The 19345-nt window shown below is 40.4% G+C and overlaps 1 protein-coding gene and 1 pseudogene across 3 annotated transcripts in view; one reads left to right on the top strand and one right to left on the bottom strand.

Annotated features, from left to right (window-relative positions):
- SRGAP1 (SLIT-ROBO Rho GTPase activating protein 1) overlaps positions 1-19345 on the bottom strand; it is a 303543-nt gene that overhangs the window by 271101 nt on the left and 13097 nt on the right. The window lies entirely within an intron of this gene.
- On the top strand, positions 3635-4037 carry LOC107000911 (large ribosomal subunit protein eL42-like; annotated as a pseudogene).

The raw sequence follows: 19345 nt of genomic DNA, 5'->3' as shown, positions 1-19345 counted from the left end.
ACCTGGCTAATTTTGTATTTTTAGGAGATGGGGTTTCGCCATGTTGGCCAAGCTGGTCTTGAACTCCTGACCTCAAATGATCCACCCACCTCAGCCTCCCAAAGTGCTGGGATTTCAGGCATGAGCCACCACGCCTGGCCTGCCTCATTTATTTAATCAGAACAAACATGCCTGCCCACTCCATAAAAGAGTTGGGAGAATCAAGTGTTGTCTGTGCATGTACAAGTGTGCTTTGGAAAACCGTAGAGCACCATGTATAGTGTTACTGGTTCTGTAACTTTTTAAAGGGGAAGAAATATATAAAAGTTGCAAATGAGGAAGCAAATTATGCCTCGTAAAATGAAAAACTCTACCAATTCACCTGTTCAAACTTCCTTGTGAAGGGCTGGGCTGCCTACCTCTTAAAGGATTCAAGCAAAAGCCCTATTACTACTTGTCTGAGATTCTGGCTGGGTAGAGAGAAGTTGGATTGGATGATATTAATGTCCATTCTACTTCTAACATTTTCCAAGGCCAAAAACAGATTGAACAGAATCTTTCCCACAGGGAAGGAATACCTTTTTCCCTTTAGTACCTTTATCCTGACTTTAAAAATGTTTTGGGGCTGGGCACGGTGGCTCACACCTGTAATCCCAGCATTTTGGGAAGCCGAGGTGGGCGAATTGCTTGAGGTCAGAAGTTCAAGACCAGCCTGGCCAACATGGTGAAATGCTGTCTCTACCAAAAATACAAGAAGTTAGCCAGGTGTGGTGGCGCACGTCTGTGGTCCCAGCTACTCGGGAGGCTGAGGCAGGAGAATTGCTTGAACCGGGGAGGTGGAGGTTGTAGTGAGCCGAGATCACACCACTGCACTCCAGACTGGGTGACAGAGCAAGGCTCCATCGCAAAAATAAATAAACAAATAAACAATAATAAATAAAAATGTTTTGGATTATTCAGAAATGCAAAAAACCTATGGTTCAAAAGAGAAAGAACTTTGATCACCTGCAGACGTAAAAGTTCAGGTAATCATCTTCTCACTTCACCTCTTCAGTCTTTCTTGCCCCAGTGGTTTACTTACCTCTGGGCGGTGGTTCATCTCTTAGATATGCTTGAATCAGTAGTCTTCAAGCCTTTTTTTTTTTTTTTAAGAGACAGGGTCTCACTCTGTCACCCAGGCTGAAGAGCAGTGGTTCAATCATAACTCATTGTAGCCTAGATCTCCCAGGCTCAAGTGGTCCTCTCACCTTAGCCTTCTGAGTAGCTGAGATTACAAGTGCGAGTAACCGTGCCCAGCAACCCCAAACATTTTTGTGATAGACCCCATAAAAAAAGAGCATTATCTCAATGTGTGTCTATTTCCACATTTATAGATTATGCATGTGTGCTATTCTGTGAATATATTTTAGGTATTACATATACAATAAAACATAAAAGGAGACAATAAAGAAGATGACATTTTCTTCCAGTACAGCACTGTGTGTCTTAATCTCTACTTTGTAAACCTGATAGATCAGTCACTTCTTCCTCCCATGAGCGGTGAAGTCCTCTTGATTCCACCTTTCATATCTCCTTCATATCTCTCAAGGTTAAGATGAAACTGAGGCCTTCAGCATGCTACTAAAGAGTACAAGGAGACCTTTAAACTGGCCTCCCTCCACTCAGTGTTTTCCAGTCTATCTTTCATGCTCATGTTTGACCTTATCACTTTCAATAGCTCCCTACTGTACACAAAATCTAACTGTTTGGCCGGGCACATGGCTCACACCTGTAATCCCAGCACTTTGGGAGGCCGAGACGGGTGGATCACGAGGTCAGGAGATCGAGACCACCCTGGCTAACACAATGAAACCCCATCTCTACTAAAAATACAAAAAATTAGCTGGGCATGGTGGCAGGCACCTGTAGTCCCAGCTACTTGGGAGGCTAAGGCAGGAGAATCACTTGAACCCTGCAAGCTGAGGCTGTAGTGAGCTGAGATCGCACCACTGCACTCCAGCCTGGGCAACAGGGTGAGACTCTATCTCAAAAAATAAAAAAAATACAATAAAATCTAACTGTTTATATGGCATTCAGCCAAGGCTTATATAACATAATAGATGTCATTTTACTGGCTATGTCATCTCTGGTAAATTGAACTTTCTCCATTTTCTTTTCTTGTTTTTTTGCGATGGATTTTCGCTCTTGATGCCCAGGCTGGAGTGCAATGGCTCAATCTCAGCTCACTGCAACTTCTGCCTCCTGAGTTCAAGCAATTCTCCTGCCTCAGCCTCCTAACTAGCTGGGATTACAGGCATGCACCACCACACCCAGCTAATTTTTTTGTATTTTTAATAGAGATGAGGTTTCACCACGTCAGTCAGACTGGTCTTGAGCTCCTGACCGCGGGTGATCCACCCGCCTTGGCCTCCCAAAGTGCTGGGATTATAGGTGTGAGCCACCGCACCCGGCCAACTTTCCCCAGTTTTCTAATCTAGAAAATGGGATAATGGGGTTAGCAGTGTGTACCTCACATATTTCTTGTGAGATTTAAGCAAAATGTAAAATTCACTTACACTGCCTGGCATAAACTGTATGCCCAATAGCTATTAGCTATTATTAGCATTACCTGTTATTCTCATCTCTTACTACTCTGCTCAAGGCACTTAAAACACCAAGCTCATGATTGTTAAGAAGGAAACATGTTAGAATCATTTGAGGAGCCTTTCCTCTACCTGGAATGCCCCTCCTTTCTTAGAGAACTCCTCATCCATCAAGGTCTAGCCCAGATGTCTCCCTCATGAGTTTGTATTGTACTCTCCCAGGCAGAATGAATTTCTTCCTCCACAATATTCCCATAAATTAAGATATCTCTAACAGACTCTACGGCAAATCTTTGTTTACTTTTCCACCTTAAAACCAGGATACAAACCACAAAAAGACACGGACTGTGTTTCACTATTCATTCAACAAACACTGCCTGACTGACTACTATAAAACAAAAAAGGGTCCCAATAAAAAAACAAATCCCTGTCCTTGATAAATCTATAAAGATATTCAATAGCTGTTTGTTGAATGAGTGAACTTATGATACTTAATTCCAGCATGACTGTAAATGAATGTAAACCAGTGACCCAGAATCAAATACTTCAATTATCTTAACAATACAATGGAGTCACAGTACATTTAATCTATTGGAGCTGAACCACGTGTCTATGTTTACTTGGAAGGGACGAAAGGAGAAAGGACAAAATCCTATTTTCCCTAACATCTTTTCCCTCTTTCAACTAGACTGTGGCCACAGGCAAGTGTGGGGTCGTAGCCCATAAGCAAAGAGAAATTTAAATCAATTTCTGGCTTCAGAGCTTTCATGGATGCACTTCTTGGTGACTTGGGGATTTTCAAGGGTAATTTTACAAAATGTTTTCTCCTTATTGTCTGACTTGAGATCCTACCCCTCACGTAAGTTGTAGTTGCCATATAACTAATATTAAAGCAATTTCATAAATTGCCAGTAGACTAGGGTACAAAAACAATCAAACAGGTGCTCTCATGAAACGTAACGAAATGTTCCATTTAAAGAAAAACTCCCGGTTAGACAAGAGCTGTACAAGGCGAGGGTCTCGGTCGCTATTTCTTGTTTTCATCATATAGACAGAACAGCCCTGCTGCAAAGATGGTCAATGTACCTAACCCCGAAGAACCTTCTGTAAGAAGTGTGGCAAGCATCAGCCTCACAAAGTGACACACTATAAGAAGGGTAAGGATTCCTTGTATGCCCAGGGAAAGAGGCGCTATGATCAGAATCACAGTGGCTATGGTGGGCAGACAAAGCCAATTTTCTGGAAGGCTAAAACCACAAAGACGATTGTGCTAATTAGGCTGGACTCTGTTGAGCCTAACTGCAGATCCAAGAGGATGCTGGCCATTAAGAGATGCAAGCATTTTGAATTAGGAGGAGATAAGATGAGAAAGGACCAAGTGATCCAGTTCTAAACTTTGGAATATTTTTCTTTTAATTTTGAAGAGAAAATGTTGAAGCCATAGAAAAATTACCTGTAGGAAAATAAATACAGTGATATTCTTACACCAAAAAAAAAAAAAAAAAGAAAAGAAAAGAAAAGAAAAACTCCCAACCTCACGCTAACTTGCATGAGCCATAACCTACAAAAAACCTGTACTTCAGTTGTTCTAGAGTCAGGTGTCAAATGTGATGACTGTCCTAAGAGCTGGTGGTAATTGTAGAAAACTGAAATGCACTAGCGAAGCCCTAAGAAGGGTTACATTGCCCTGTGTTCTTTTTCCTTAGTTCAAAAGCACATGCAGATTTGCAGGGAAATTGAACCATTAATCCTTAAGGGCTCATCAGGCTCCCACTTTAGATTTCAATTTACCCAGGTGTGGCATGAAAAGGCACTTTACAATTTGGGAAGGGAACAAAATATGAAAATGAAGGAAAAATGGCAAAGCAAAAAGCAAGGAGCTACACACATTTTCTAGAATCTTAGTTTAAATAGCCATGATCTGATGTCCATTGAGAGCAATTGTAAGAAAGGTAAAAGATCTTTGGGAAATTGGGAGGAAAATTAGCATTTAAATTGGCTAACTTAAGAAAGTTACAAAATCGCTTGCTTTTTACAGCAGTAGTTCCCGAAGTGTGGTCGTTGACCTACAGTATCAGTCTCACCTGGTAACTTGTTACAAATGCAAATTTGGGGGCTTGAGGTGGGGCCTGTGTCAAGTGGTTCTACCAGAATTCCTAGCACCACTCAAAGAGGACCAACAACAAAGGGTGAACACTTAAATAAAATCAAGAGAAGAGATAGAAGCTCAAGAGATACAACTTCTTTCCCAAGAAAATCAAGCTGGAAGGCAGGGAGAGGTGGCTCACTCCTATAATCCCTAATCTCAGCACTTTGGGAGGCTGAGGCAGGTGGATTGCTTGAGCTCAGGAGTTCAAGACAAGCCTGACCAACATGGAAAACCTCAATCGCTACTAAAAATACAAAAATTAGTTGGGCATGGTGACGCACGCCTGTAGTCCCAGCTACTCAGGAGGTTGAGGCAGGAGAATCATTTGAACCCCAGAAGCGGAGGTTGCAGTGAGAGAGGAGATCGCACCATTGCACTCCAGCCTGGGAGACAGAGCAAGACTCTTTCTAAAAAAAAAAAAAAAAAAAAAAAAAAAAGATAGGGAGAAACATCTTCATTTGGAAACTAGCAAAGCCTTGTATTGGAAGTAACAAGGAGCTGAGGCAGTGATTCTTATAATCCCTAGGAACAGGGATTTTAGCAAGAGTATTCATTCCAATTTAGGATTTTAAAAAATATTTCTCCCCAAACTGCCTTTTCTTTTTTTTTCTTTTACTTTTTTTTCTTTTTAGATGTATTTCTTCTCTACAGGCAAGTTCTACTCAAACCGCTTTTTCTAATGCCTATAAAGAGGCAGCTCCATCACGAGTTTCCTCATCAAATAATCCATTGAGGTAATAATAAAACAACAATTTTCTGTTAGCACATAATTGTTGAACAACAATAACAAAAAGATACAGACTTTTATCTGAACTTATAAACCCTATTAGGTCAAAGATGGCAATCATTCTTCCTAGTTTTTTGGAAGTTTAAATGGAATGAATGGCATGCCATGTAAGCATTTAACCTTTTTTAAGGTGGCATCCTGATGTAGCGCTGCAGGATGGCTGCAGCACCGGTTTGGACCCTGGTGGCGCCACCATTTACCAGCTATGTGATCTTGGGAAAAAGACCTCAAGTTTCTAAGTTTTGAGTTTCTTTTTCCCTATCTGTAATGTGACACCAATATGACCTCCCTTAAAAAAGAACACACTGTGAATGCAAGCCGCTGTTACTAAGACATTAACCATAACCCCAGGCAACAGCCATATTGTATCGACTAGGTTGATCCAAAAGTAATCTCGGTTTTTGCCATTACTTTTGCACCAACCTAATAGTAAACTTTCATACAGGATTTCAGGCATTTTGGATTCGATTACAAGTATCAGTATAAACCCAAGCTTTCTTCTGAGTCACCATTAAGGAGACAATCAAATTATAACGACTTTAATGGCATAGTGAATAAGGTCCGAAAGTGGTCTGACCTTTTAGAACTACTGATACCATTTAAAAGTTAAGGAGACACTTGCAGATCTTATGATGAGAGTGGTCTCCTTATAAAAATATTACCTCTCCCCCTATTAAAATAGTACTCCCCCACTGCACATAGAAAATAGAATTCAGGCCAGGCGCAGTGGCTCATGGCTGTACTCCTAGCACTTTTGGAGGCCAAGGCTGGCATATCGCTTGAGACACGGAGTTCAAGGCCAGCCTGGGAAACATAGCAAAACCCCATCCATCTCTACAAAAAAATTAGCCAGGTTTGCTGGTGTGCTCAGCTACTTAGGAGGCTGAGGTGGGAGGCTCACCTGAGCCCAAGAAGTCAAGGCTGCAGTGAGCTGAGATTATGCCACTGAACTCTAGCCTGGGCAACAGAGCAAAAGCCTGTAAAAATAGATAGACAGCCACGCACGGTGGTTCACATCGGTAAGCCCAACACTTTGGGAGGCTGAGGCAGGCAGATCACCTCAAGTCAGGAGTTTGACATCAGGCTGGCCAACCTGGTGAGACCCCGTCTCTACTAAAAATACAAAAAATTAGCTGGGTGTGGTGGTGAATGTCTGTAATCCCATCTACTTGGGAGGCTGAGGCAGGAGAATCGCTTGAAACCGGGAGGCAGAGGTGGCAGTGAGCCGAGATTGTGCCAGTGCACTCCAGCCTGAGCAACAGAGTGAAACTCTATCTCAAAAAATAAAAAAAATATATATATGAAAATAGAATTTATTAGCCCTTTAGATTCTCTTAATGATGATGTAAGAAATTGTAATAAAATGCCTCTTTGTAGCCAAATGTTATAGGAAGCCTACCAACACAACACTTTTTAACATTGGGTAAAGAATAGCTTCTGGTGATAAATAGCTCCCTGCTTTTCTAAAGCACCATTAACATCCGCATTTTTTTAGTGTTTGCTTTGCAACATTTTAATCTGTTACGTAATTTCAACTTCTTTGGAGATGAGTGAGTTTTAAATTATTTTTATTTAAATGTCACTAATTAAGACCATAGCTTCTGGTAGTAGTAAATAATATTATTATGGCAACTCATTGTTATTGAGCCCTTACTACATGCCAAAAAAAAGTGTTAAGCTCTTTGAAGGTATTATCTCATTTAATCATTAAGCCTCACAATAATCTTATAAGATAGATGCATCTTATAAGACTGATTCATCACATCCATTTTTCAGATTAAAAAGTTGAGGTTCCAGAGTAGCCATAATTTGAATTGGCTTTATCCAAGGTCTCAACCTCTACACTGTGTTGACTCTTTAAATGAAGTTCAATCACTGAAACTGACACAGATAAAAGAACAGAGGCGGCTATTGGTAAAGGCCACCACTATTCCATCTGAAAGACAATCTTATTTCTAAATCAAAAAAGAAAAACAAGTAATATCAATAACTCTTTTTTTTTTTTTTTTTTTTGAGACGGAGTCTCGCTCTGTCGCCCAGGCTGGAGTGCAGTGTCGCCATCTCCACTCACTGCAAGCTCCGCCTCCCGGGTTCACGCCATTCTCCTGCCTCAGCCTCGTGTAGCTGGGACCACAGGCATCCGCCACCACGACCGGCTAATTTTTGTATTTTTAGTAGAGATGGTTTCACCGTGTTAGCCAGGATGGTCTCGATCTCCTGATCTCGTGATCCGCCCGTCTCGGCCTCCCAAAGTGCTGGGATTACAGGCGTGAGCCACCGCGCCCGGCCCAATATCAATAACTCTTAAAGGGATAAGGCAACTCTTTATATGTTTATATGGCATGGTGCAGACTAGCACTACTCAGATGAAGGTCAGCAAACTGTGCATTTCAGATCCACAATGAGATAGGGAGCTTAGGCTAGACTCTAAAGCATCACATCACTAACCACTGTTTAGTTTAGTAGGAAGATTTTCTGAATAAAGAAAGCAGTGTGGAGGCCAGGCGTGGTGGCTCCCGCTTGTAATCCCGGAACTTTGAAAGGCCAAGGTTAAGAGCATTGCTTAAGTCCAGGAGTTCGAGAGCAACCTGGGCAACATGGTGAAATACAAAAATGAGCTGGGCATAGTGATGAACATCTGTAGTACCAGCTACTCAGGAGGCTGAGGTGGGAGGATCAGTTGAGTCTAGGAGATTGAGGCTGCAGTGAGCCATGAGTGTGCCACTGCACTCTAGCCTGGGTGACAGAGTGAGAGCCTGTCTCAAAAAAAAAAAAAAAAAAAAAGAAAGAAAGAAAGAAATGTCATGATTTACCTTATCTCCTCATAGACTGGTAACAAACACGTTGCTGACCAGCACTGGTCTATGAACTACGACTGAGTAGCACTGGTATAGATGATACATTGTTGAGAAAAAAAAAAAAAAAAAGGCTATATTAACTATCCTGCAAATTATCCCATTTGTTCAATAAGTAAATAAATAGATTAACTATATAAATATAAATAAGTACAAATGATGCCATTGGAAGGATGCAAATGTACTCATAGATTTTGCATTGCTGAAATTTGCTGATATTAGAATACATTCTTACATAATTGTCGTTATGTTATACATCATTTTAATGCATATTTCTCACTTTATGTTTTCTTGCTAATAACTTATTACTTGCTGTTTATTTTATATTTATTTTAGACAATGGAAATGATGTTAGACAAAAAGCAGATTCAAGTGATATTCAGTTAAAAATGGGTCATAAAGCAGTGGAGACAACTCACAATATCAACAACACATGTGGCCCAGGAATTGCTTATGAACATACAGTGCAGTGGTGGTTCAAGAAGTTTTGCGAAGGAAATGAGAGGCTTGAAGATGAGGAGTTTAGTGACCGGCCAATGGAAGTTGACAATGACCAGTTGAGAGCAACCATCAAAGCTGATCCTCCTACAACTACACAAAAAGTTGCCAAAGAACAACATCGACCATTCTACGGTCACTCAGCATTTGAAGCACACTGGAAAGGTGAAAAAGCTTGGTAAGTGGGTGCCTCATGAGCTGAGCAAAAATTTAAAAAAAACTCATCATTTTGAAGTGTGTGAAACAATAACGAACCATTTCTCAATCAGATTGTGACATGTGGTATAAAAAGTGGATTTTATACCACAACCAACAACGATGAGCTGAGTGGCTGGACTGGGAGAAGCTCCAAAGCAATTCCTAAAACCAAACTTGCACCAGAAAAAAGGTCATGGTTATCGTTTGGTGGTCTGCTGCCAGTCGGATCCACTATAGCTTTCCGAATCCCAGGAACACCATTACATCTGAGAAGTATGCTCAGCAAATGGATGAGATGCTCCGAAAACTGCAACACCTGCAGCCAGCATTGGTCAATAGGAAAGGCCCAATTCTTCTCCATGACAATGGCCAAAGGAACTTCACACGACCAACACTTCAACAGTTGAAGGGATTGGGTTACAAAGTTTTGCCTTATCCACCATATTCACCTGACCTCTCGCCAATTGACTGCCACTTCTTCAAGCATCTCAATGATTTTTTGCAGGGAAAACACTTCCACAACCAGCAGAATGCAGCAAATGCTTTTCAAGAATTTGTTGAATCATGAAGCACAGATTATTTTTGGTGGGGGTGGGGAGACTGAATCTCGTTCTATTGCCCAGGCTGGAGTACAGTGGCAGGATCTCGGCTCACTGGAACCTCCGCCTCCTGGGTTCAAGCGATTCTCCTGCCTTAGCCTCCCAAGTAGCTATGATTACAGGCACCCACCACCATGCCCAGCTAATTTTTGTATTTTTAGTAGAGACGGGGTTTCGCCATGTTGGCCAGGCTGGTCTTGAACTCCTGACCTCATGTGATCCTCCCTGTGATCCGCCCGCCTCAGCCTCCCAAAGTGCTGGGATTACAGGAGTGAGTCACCGTGCCCGGCCCATAGATTTTTACTCTACAGGAATAAACAAACTTATTTCTCATTGGCAAAAATGTGTTGATTATAATGGTTCCTATTTTGATTAATAAAAATGTGTTTGAGCCTAATAAAAATGATTTAAAATTCATGGTGCAAAAGTGCAATTACTTTTGCATGTAATACTCTGTATGTAATACTCTGAACCATTAAGAGTAGTTATCTTTGGAAAGGTGAGAACTTTCATTTTCTGCCTTATCAATCTCTATTTTAGCCAACAAGTTGATTTTTTTATATAACCATAAAGTTATATGAGTGGAATTTTTTTTTAAACAGAAAATGTTTTATTTTCCCAGGCTAACAATTTTTTCTAATTCACTAAAGTTGATTGTTTATTTGGATTTCCTTTGTTTTCACCTAATGTTCTTTTCCTGTTGCAGGATCCTATCTAGACACCATGTTATGTTTAGTCCCCATTTACTCCTTAGGCTTCCCTTGGCTACTAAGTCTTTTGCAACCTAACATTTATTATTATTGCTTTCAAGGCCAGAGTTTATCAAAGTGGTAATACATTCACATATTTTGAGCATTCCACGTGACAGACAGTTCAACACTTTACTTGTCTCAGCAATGCTCTGAAAGGGGTACTGTCATTATCACTATTTTAATGGCAACGAAAGTAAGGCAGAGTGAGATTAACTAATTTGCCCATAGTTAAACTGCCAGAAAGTAGCTGAGCTGGGTGATGTAGAGCCTAGCAGTTTGACTCCTGAGGCCATGCTACAAACTACTAGGTTACATGAGACGTATACACATCTACATGAGTGTGCTTATTTCAGAGCATCGTATGGTATCTGAAAATGGGGCGTGGTATTATGAGACTGTGAAATATCCAAAAGATGAATAACCACAATTATAATAAAATTTTTGTTTCACAGTGCACAAGGCTTTCTGTACATTATTTTACAACGTAATTCCAAGATTGCTGGAAGAAATCTTGGAATTAGATGCTAAACAGAAAGAACCTGAAGTACAGTTCCCGTCTTCAAAGAAGATACTTATTCATAGATTAGGTATTTGGAGAATATTGTTACATTAAGTTTAACCTAAAGCTGCCTTCTCATATATTTTAAGTTTAGCGTAAAGGTTTCTCTGGACATAGAAAACTGAAACTTTACTGGAAATATAAACAGACTATAACCTACTCTTGTGCCAATCACCAAATTTTGGCCAATTAAAGGTGGCCAGGGGTTCAAACTGTATTCAAATAAGGCAAATGCCAAGCTGTAACCAATCCACCTGTTTCTGTACCTCACTTCCGTTTTCTATACATCACTTTCCCTTTTCTGTCCATAAATCTTCTTCCACCATGTGGCTGCACTGGAGTCTCTGAGCTTATTACTCTGGCTTGGGAGGCAGCCCAAATCACAAATTGTTCTTTGCTCAATTAAACACTGTTAAATTTAATTTGTTTAAACTTTTTCTTTTAACAATACAGATAGATGTGTATAATTAAAACTCTTAGCTCTAGAATAATACAGTCTGGAAATCTTTCAAATATAGATTTTTGGTGACACATTTGAGAGTTCCCATAAACACTGTCAATACAAGTGCAACAGAAGTTCAGTAAAAAATGGAGCAACTGTGGTCGGGCACGGTGGCTTACGCCTATAATCCCAGCACTTTGGGAGGCCAAGGCAGGCAGATCACTTAAGGCTAGGAGTTCGAGACCAGCTTGGCCAACATGGTGAAACCCCGTCTCTACTAAAGACACAAAATTAGGCAGGCATGGCAGCACATGCCTGTCATCCCAGCTACTCGGGAGGCTGAGACATGAGAATTCCTTGAACCCAGGAAGCGGAGGTTGCACTGAACCTAGATCATGCCACCGCACTCCAGCCTGGGCGATAAGGTAAGACACTGTCTCAAAAAAAAAAAAAAAAAAAAAAAAAAAAAGAGCAACCATTTGAAAAGGCATTCATTTCTTTTTTTGTAATACTGTACTCAGAAAACTCTTTTCTAAGGAACACAAAAACTAACAAATTTTCTCTTCTAAATTCTCAAAACCTACCAGCTTTCTGTGCCGAAACATTATCAAGCAATGTTTCCACTGTCTGTCATGATGTAAATAAAAGTGAAAACTTTTCACAGCCAAAGAAATGGTGAGCAAATTAATCAAGCCCTGGGGTCAGCCAAAGAAAACAGTTCTTGCCTTTTCTAGTGCAAGTTTCTAAAAAGGTGCTCTTTTTCCCTACCTCTCCTCTACCAGCGGGGAATGGGCAGAACTCAGTCCTGCAGCAATGATCCAACCTCTCGTTCGCTGACTTCTGGAATTTCCCCTGGTGCTTGAGGATTATAATTTGACTGAATGGTACTCGAACTGTGGTAATCAATATGAGCGGAAGGATAAAGCCATCACTTTCAAAGAAAACTTTGTGAACGGCATTGAGAAGACATCAAAAGACAACACACAGTGCCATTACACATGTAAAACAAAATGAGCGAATGGATGTCTTCCTACTCCTTCTCCTTGGTAAATACTGTTCCAAAGCTGAATTCCACTGGTGAAATCATGCTAATTTCATGGCCAAACTAAAATGTGGATATCTTCAGAAGTGAAAAAGGTCTGACTTAAGATAAGCAGACATCATTGTTCTATCTTAATTGCTAGAGGTCTGTGAGAGGCAGCTGTTTGCATAAGCCGCACCTTCAGAATAACACAAGTGAAGGGCAAAAGTCCATATGTCTTCCACAGACCAACTGAGCAGGGAGTCAGAAATGACAGTCCAGGAACTGTGACATCGAATGCTTTAAGAACTGCTGGAACCTTTGTAAATGCTCTTCTTGTGCCAAGTTGGCTGCGACACCAAAAAGCCTGCAGGGTGACACCTCCCCCACAGAGCCTAGTGTCATAGGTCTCTACAGCCAGCCTTGGAGTAGGAAAGAATGGTAGAAGTAGCTCTACAAGGAATGTTGCCATCTGCACACTGCAATGAAAGACCACACTGTCTAACGGCAATACCAAGACCCCAGAGATTTCCCAACACCGTCTCAGATTGTTCAGAAAAATTCTTATGTGTTCATGTTCTGCCCATATCAGAGCCTTTCACTGATCCTCACCACACATTTTCCCCCACATTTCCATATATCCTGGATTCTTCCATATGCAGACACAAACCTATATATGAGGAACTCTAAAGCGTTCGTGCAACCTTTTTTTGCTCTCCTGTACGTGTATCCTCCTCAGTGTGCAGCTCTTGGACTATAAACGTCATTTGAGATAGCAAGGACCTGAGCCATGGAATTCTCTTTATGAAAAAAAACACAGACTTATTCTTCCCACAGTAACTTGAACTATACTAAAATAAATACTGGATAAATTTAAATAGTGCTAATTATTCATGAGCTAAAAAAAATACAACTGGATATTAGATTTTGACTTCCTGTAGTATAGCAAATATAGATATACCCCATATGACCCTTCTGGTTGAAATTAAAATGCTGGATTTTGGCCCAGCGTGGTGGCTCATGCCTGTAATCTGAGCACTTTGGGAGGCTGAGGCGGGTGGATCACCTGACGTCAGGAGTTCGAGACCAGCCTGGCCAATATGGTGAAACCCCATCTCTATTAAAAATACAAAAATTAGCCGGGCATGGTGGCGCTCACCTGTAATCCCAGCTACTCTGAGGCTGAAGCAGGAGAATTGCTAGAACCTGAGAGGCAGAAGTTGCAGAGTTGCAGTGAGCCAAGATCGTGCCACTGCACTCAAGCCTGGATGATTCCGTCTCAAAAAAAAAAATAAATAAAATAATGCTGGATTTTTAAAATGTACTTTTAACCACATCACTGAGCTTTCACATAAGTAAAGAACTTTAAGGGTCCCACAGCAAGATAAAATCAGTATAAAATAGATCCAATGACAGTAAGTGCTCTGGAGAGACATAATGCAGGAAGGTAGATAGGATGGGCCAGGGAGATGGAGGTTTATAATCTAAAACAGCATGGTCAAGAAAAATTAGACTTCAAAATATCTGTAAAATTAGACCATAACTGTGTTAACATCAAACCTGGAATAAAATTTTTTAAAAAAATTTGACCATGCTCTATAATGATAATGCAATTAATTTAGAAATGAGAAACAAAAATATAATTTAAATTACTGTATATATTTGGAAATTTTAAAACTCTTTTTGTGTGTGTAGAGAAAAGGTCTCACTCTGCCTCCCAGGCTGGAGTGCACTGGCGCAATCACGGCTCACTGCAGCTTCAACTGCCTGGGCTCAAGCAATCCTCCCACCTTACCACCCTCCTGAGTAGCTGGGACTACAGGCACCTACCATCATGGCCATCTAATTTTTAAATTTTTTTTTTGAGATGGAGTTTCACTCGTCACCCAGGCTGGAGTGCAGTGGCACGATCTCGGTTCACTGCAACCTCCTCCTCCTGGGTTCAAGCAGTTCTCCTGCCTCAGCCTCCTGAGTAACTGGGATTACAGGCATGCACCACCACACCTGGCTAATTTTTGTATTATTAGTAGAGACGGGGTTTACCATGTCGGCCAGTCTCAAACTCCTGACCCCAGGTGATCCATCCACCTCGTCCTCCCAAAGTGCTGGGATTACAGGCATGAGCCACTGCGCCCGGCCAATTTTTAAATTTTTTATAGAGACAGTGTCTCACTATGTTGCCCAGGCTGGTTTCAAATTCCTGGACTCAAGCAATTCACCCCTCTCAGTCTCCCAAAGTGCTGGGATTACAGGAATAAGCCACCACTCCTGGCCTAAAACATATTTTTAAACAGATCATTAATCATGGAAATTAGAAAATACACAGAGCTGAAAGATAAAAACACTACATATAAAAATTTATGCCTGACTGGGTGCAGTGGTTCATGCCTGTAATCCTAGCACTTTGGGAGGCAGAGGCAGGTGGATCACTTGAGGTCAGGAGTTCAACACCAGCCTGGCTAACATGGTGCAACTTTGTCTCTACCGAAAATACTAAAATTGGTGGGTATGGTGGTGGGTGCCTACAATCCTAGCTACTCCAGAGGTTGAGGTACGAGAATCGCTTGAACCTGGGAGGCAGAGGTTGCAGTGAGCTGAGAATGCATCACTGCACTCCAGCCTGGGCAACAAAGATAGATTTTGTCTCAAAAAAAAAAAAAATATATATATATATATGCCTACAATCCCAGCCCTTTGTGAGGCTGAGCTGGGCAGATTGCTTGAGCTCAGGAGTTCAAGACCAGCCTGGGTAACATAGTGAAACCCTGTCTCTATTTAAAAAAAAGAAAAATTATAGAATGCAGGTAAAACAGTACTTAGAGGAAATTTTATAACCTCTTATTTTTATATTGGAAAAGAAAAATAATAACTGAGAAAATAAAAAACTGTAAAAATAATAAGTGAGAAAATAAATACAAACTTTAAAAAGGTTCAGCAAATAAAGACCCAGGAAAAAAGTAAAAGGGCCAGGCTTGGCGGTCTGCGCCTGCACTCCCAGTTACTCAGGAGGCTGAAGTGAGAGTATTACTTGAGCCCAGGAGTTCCAGGCTATAGTGTACAATGATCACAACCTGTGAAAAGCATTGCACTCCAGCCTGGGCAACAAAGCAAGACCCTTCCTCTTTAAAAAAAAAAAAAAAGAGAGAGAGAGAGAGAAAGAAAGAGTAGAACAGAGAGGATAAACCAATGAAACAGAAAATACAATACGGTAAATCAATAAAGCAAAAACCTAGTTATTTGAAAAGACTAATAAACATACTTCTTATGTTTATCTTATACTTCTCAATCAATGAAAAAAGAGAGAAGATATACACAGACATTTGTTATTAATAGAAAAGAGGTCTAACTGAAAATAATGCAGAGATTAAGACGATAAAAGGATGCTGTAAGCAGTTTATGTCAGTTAATCAGAAAATTTGAACACAACGAGATTTTCTTCTCCTTGATGAAAATGTGAGACCCAGATTACTTGGCAGATGAGTTCTACTAAACATTTAAGAGTCAGATAATTCCAATCTAACATGAACTCCTGCAAAAAACAGAAAAAGAGGAAACAACCTCCAACTAATTTCAAACACTATTACTCTCACTTCATAATGTAATTCTATTAAGAGGAAAAAATAAAATAGTCTTAAGTATCTGCTTAAAAAATGTAAATAACAGGCTGGGCACGGAGGCTCACACCTATAACCCCAGCACTTTGGGAGTCCAAGGCAGGCAAATTGCTTGAGCTCAGGAGTTCAAGACAAGCCTGAGCAACATGGTGAAACCCCGTCTCTACCAAAAATACAAAAAATTAGCCAAGTGTGGTGGTGCATGCTTGTGGTCCCAGCAACCTACTCAGGAGGCTGAGGTGGGAGGATTGCTTGAGCCCAGGAGGTGGAAGTTGCAGGGAACCAAGATCACGCCATTGCACTCTAGCCTGGGCAACACAGTTAGACCCCATCTTAGAAAAATAAAAGGAAATACCATATATATACACACACGTATTTCATGAGTCAAAGAAGAAATTATTATGAAGAAGAAAACATTTTTAGAACATAATTCTTTACATATCAAAACTAGTGAGATGCAGCAAAGGTGGTACTTTAAGGAGAATTATTATGAATATTACTTAGGGAAGAAAAGATGCCTTTCTTCAGGATAATGCTTACATTAGAAGAAATAGTGATATTAGAAAGAATGATTATATTAGAAAAGGAATTGTATTCCATTTAATGCTGATGTTAAAAAGAGGAAAAGGTGTTTATGTTAGAAATGTTACATTTTAAAAGAGGCTTACATTCTAAATACTTATATTAGTAATAGCATTTATATTATAGAAAATAACTGTATTACCTTAAATGCTTATATTATAAAATAAGGATAAAAAAAAAGAATGAGCTATGTGTTCAACTTAATAGGTAAAGGACAATAAATTAAATGAAAATAAAAATGATGATAGTAAAGATAAGAGCAGAAATTCACAAAACAGAGAAGAAAAACTAACAGAAACAGATAAACTAGCCAGGTGCAGAGGTTCACACCTGTAATCCCAGCACTTTCGGAGGCTGAGGTGAGTGGATCATTTGAGGCCACGAGTTCAAGACCAGTCTGGTCAACATGGCGAAATCCCATCTCTACTAATTATACAAAAATTAGCCAAGAGCCAGGCGTGGTGGTGCGTACCTGTAATCCCAGCTACTTGGGAAGCTGAGGCACCGGAATCACTTGAACTGGGAGGTGGCGGTTGCAATGAGCCATTGAACTTTAGCCTGGATGACAGGGTAAGACCTCATCTCACCAAAAAAAAAAAAAAAAAAAAGACAAACTACTTTAAGATTTAGCAAGAAAAGGCAAAAATAAATGTTTTAAAATAATATATTTTAAATTCAATACAGATCAGCCTATGTTTTTAAAATAAGAGAATACTATCATCAATACTATTTCAATACATTTTATATCTTATACAGAATGAATACATTTCTAGAAAAATATCATTTATTGACCGGGCACAGTGGCTCACGCCTGTAATCCCAGCACTTTAGGAGGCCAAGGCGGGCAGATCACCTGAGGTCGGGAGTTCCAGACCAGCCCAGCACATGGCAAAACCCCGTCTCTACTAAAAATACAAAAATTAGCTGGGCATGGTATCGGGCACCTGTAATCCCAGCTACTTGGGAGGCTGAGGCAGGAGAATCGCTTGAATCCAGGAGGCGGAGGTTGCAGTGAGCAGATTGCGCCATTGCACTCCAGCCTGGGCAACAAGAGTGAAACACCATCTCAAAAAAACAGAAGTATAATTTATCAAAACTGACATGAGAAGAAATACACAGCATAAATAATCCTATAACTAATAAAGAAAATGATTAACTACTGATTAGCAATTAAAAAGTTCTTCACACAAGGAAACTAATTAGACCCAGATAAACAGTTCTACTCAACTTTCTATGAAAGAAATATTTCAAAGTTTCAAACTCTTCCACAAAATAGAGAAGCAATACTCTCCTACTCACTCTGCGAGGCTAGTGTAACTTAGATTCGTGGCCAGGCCTGGTGGCTCTATGCCTGTAATCCCAGCACTTTGAAAGGCCGAGGCAAGAGGACTGTTTGAGCCCAGGAATTCTCTGAGTCCAGGAGTTCAAGACCAGCCTGGGCAACAAAGTGAAGCCCCATCTCCCCAACACCCCCTCCAAAAAAAAACACAGATAGGAAATGAGACAAGGACATTATTAAAAAGGAAAACCATAGGTCTGTTTTTTTCCCCAAGAATTTAAAGACAAAAATACTACATATTAGCAAACGGAATCCAATGGTGTACACAGACAGACAGACAGACACACACACACACACACACACACACATACGTACACACCACACACAAAATACAACGAAGATAGCCTTAAAGCAAAGGAAGTTAAATACTAGGAAATCTATAAATATTACTCATCACATTAACAGAGTAAAGAAGAAAAAGCATAGTATCAACAGATTCAAAAAAAAAAGAAGATAACATGCAACCACCTATTAATGATTAAAACTCAAGTAAACAAAGAATACAAAAGATTTGCACTTTACCTATTAAAGAGTATCTACAATAAACTGAAAACAACCATCATTCTTCAAGTGAGGAGAGGCTTGAAAGCATTCCTTTCTCAATGGAAAACAAGAATGCCAAGGTTGGCACTTTCACTAATTCTGTACTGGAAATTCTGCCTCAGACAAAAATGCAAGAAAAATAAATCCATAGAGCTTATAAATGAGAAAATAAAATCATCTTTATTTATAAATAATGAGTGTTTTTTTTTTTACCAAAAAAGGGAACAAATTCTTTGAAATAACAGGCTAGCAAAGTGGCTATGTAAAAGTAAATTGCGGCCAGGCACAGTGGCTCATGCCTATAATCCCAGTACTTTGGGAGGCCAAGGCGGGAGGATCACTTGATATCAGGAGTTTGAGATCAGCCTGGCCAACATGGTGAAACCCTGTCTTTACTAAAAATAGAAAAAAAATTGCCAGGTATGGTGGTGCACTCCTGTAATACCAGCTACTTTGGAGGCTGAGGCAGGAGAATTGCTTAAACGTGGGAGGCAGAGGTTGCAGTGAGCCGAGATCATGCCACTGCACTCCAGCCTGGGTGACAGAGCAAGACTTCATCTCAAAAAAAAAAAAAGAGTAAATTGCAGACCAGGCACGGTGACTCACACCTGTAATCCCAGCACTTTGGGAGGCCAAGGCAGGCAGATCATCTGAGGATGGGAGTTTGAGACCAGGCTCGCCAACATGGAGAAATCCTGTCTCTACTAAAAATACAAAATTAGCCAGGCATGGTGGAGCATGCCTGTAATCCCAGCTACTTGGGAGGCTGAGGCAAGAGAATCGCTTGAACCTGGGAGGTGGAGGTTGCAGTGAGCCGAGATCGCACCAGTGCACTCCAGCCTGGGC

This window comes from Macaca mulatta, chromosome 11 (genome assembly GCF_049350105.2).
Source record: "Macaca mulatta isolate MMU2019108-1 chromosome 11, T2T-MMU8v2.0, whole genome shotgun sequence".
NCBI classification, from domain to species: Eukaryota; Metazoa; Chordata; class Mammalia; order Primates; family Cercopithecidae; genus Macaca; species Macaca mulatta.
Note: the sequence above shows the minus strand (reverse complement) of the source record. Positions and strands in the feature narration are given on the sequence as shown.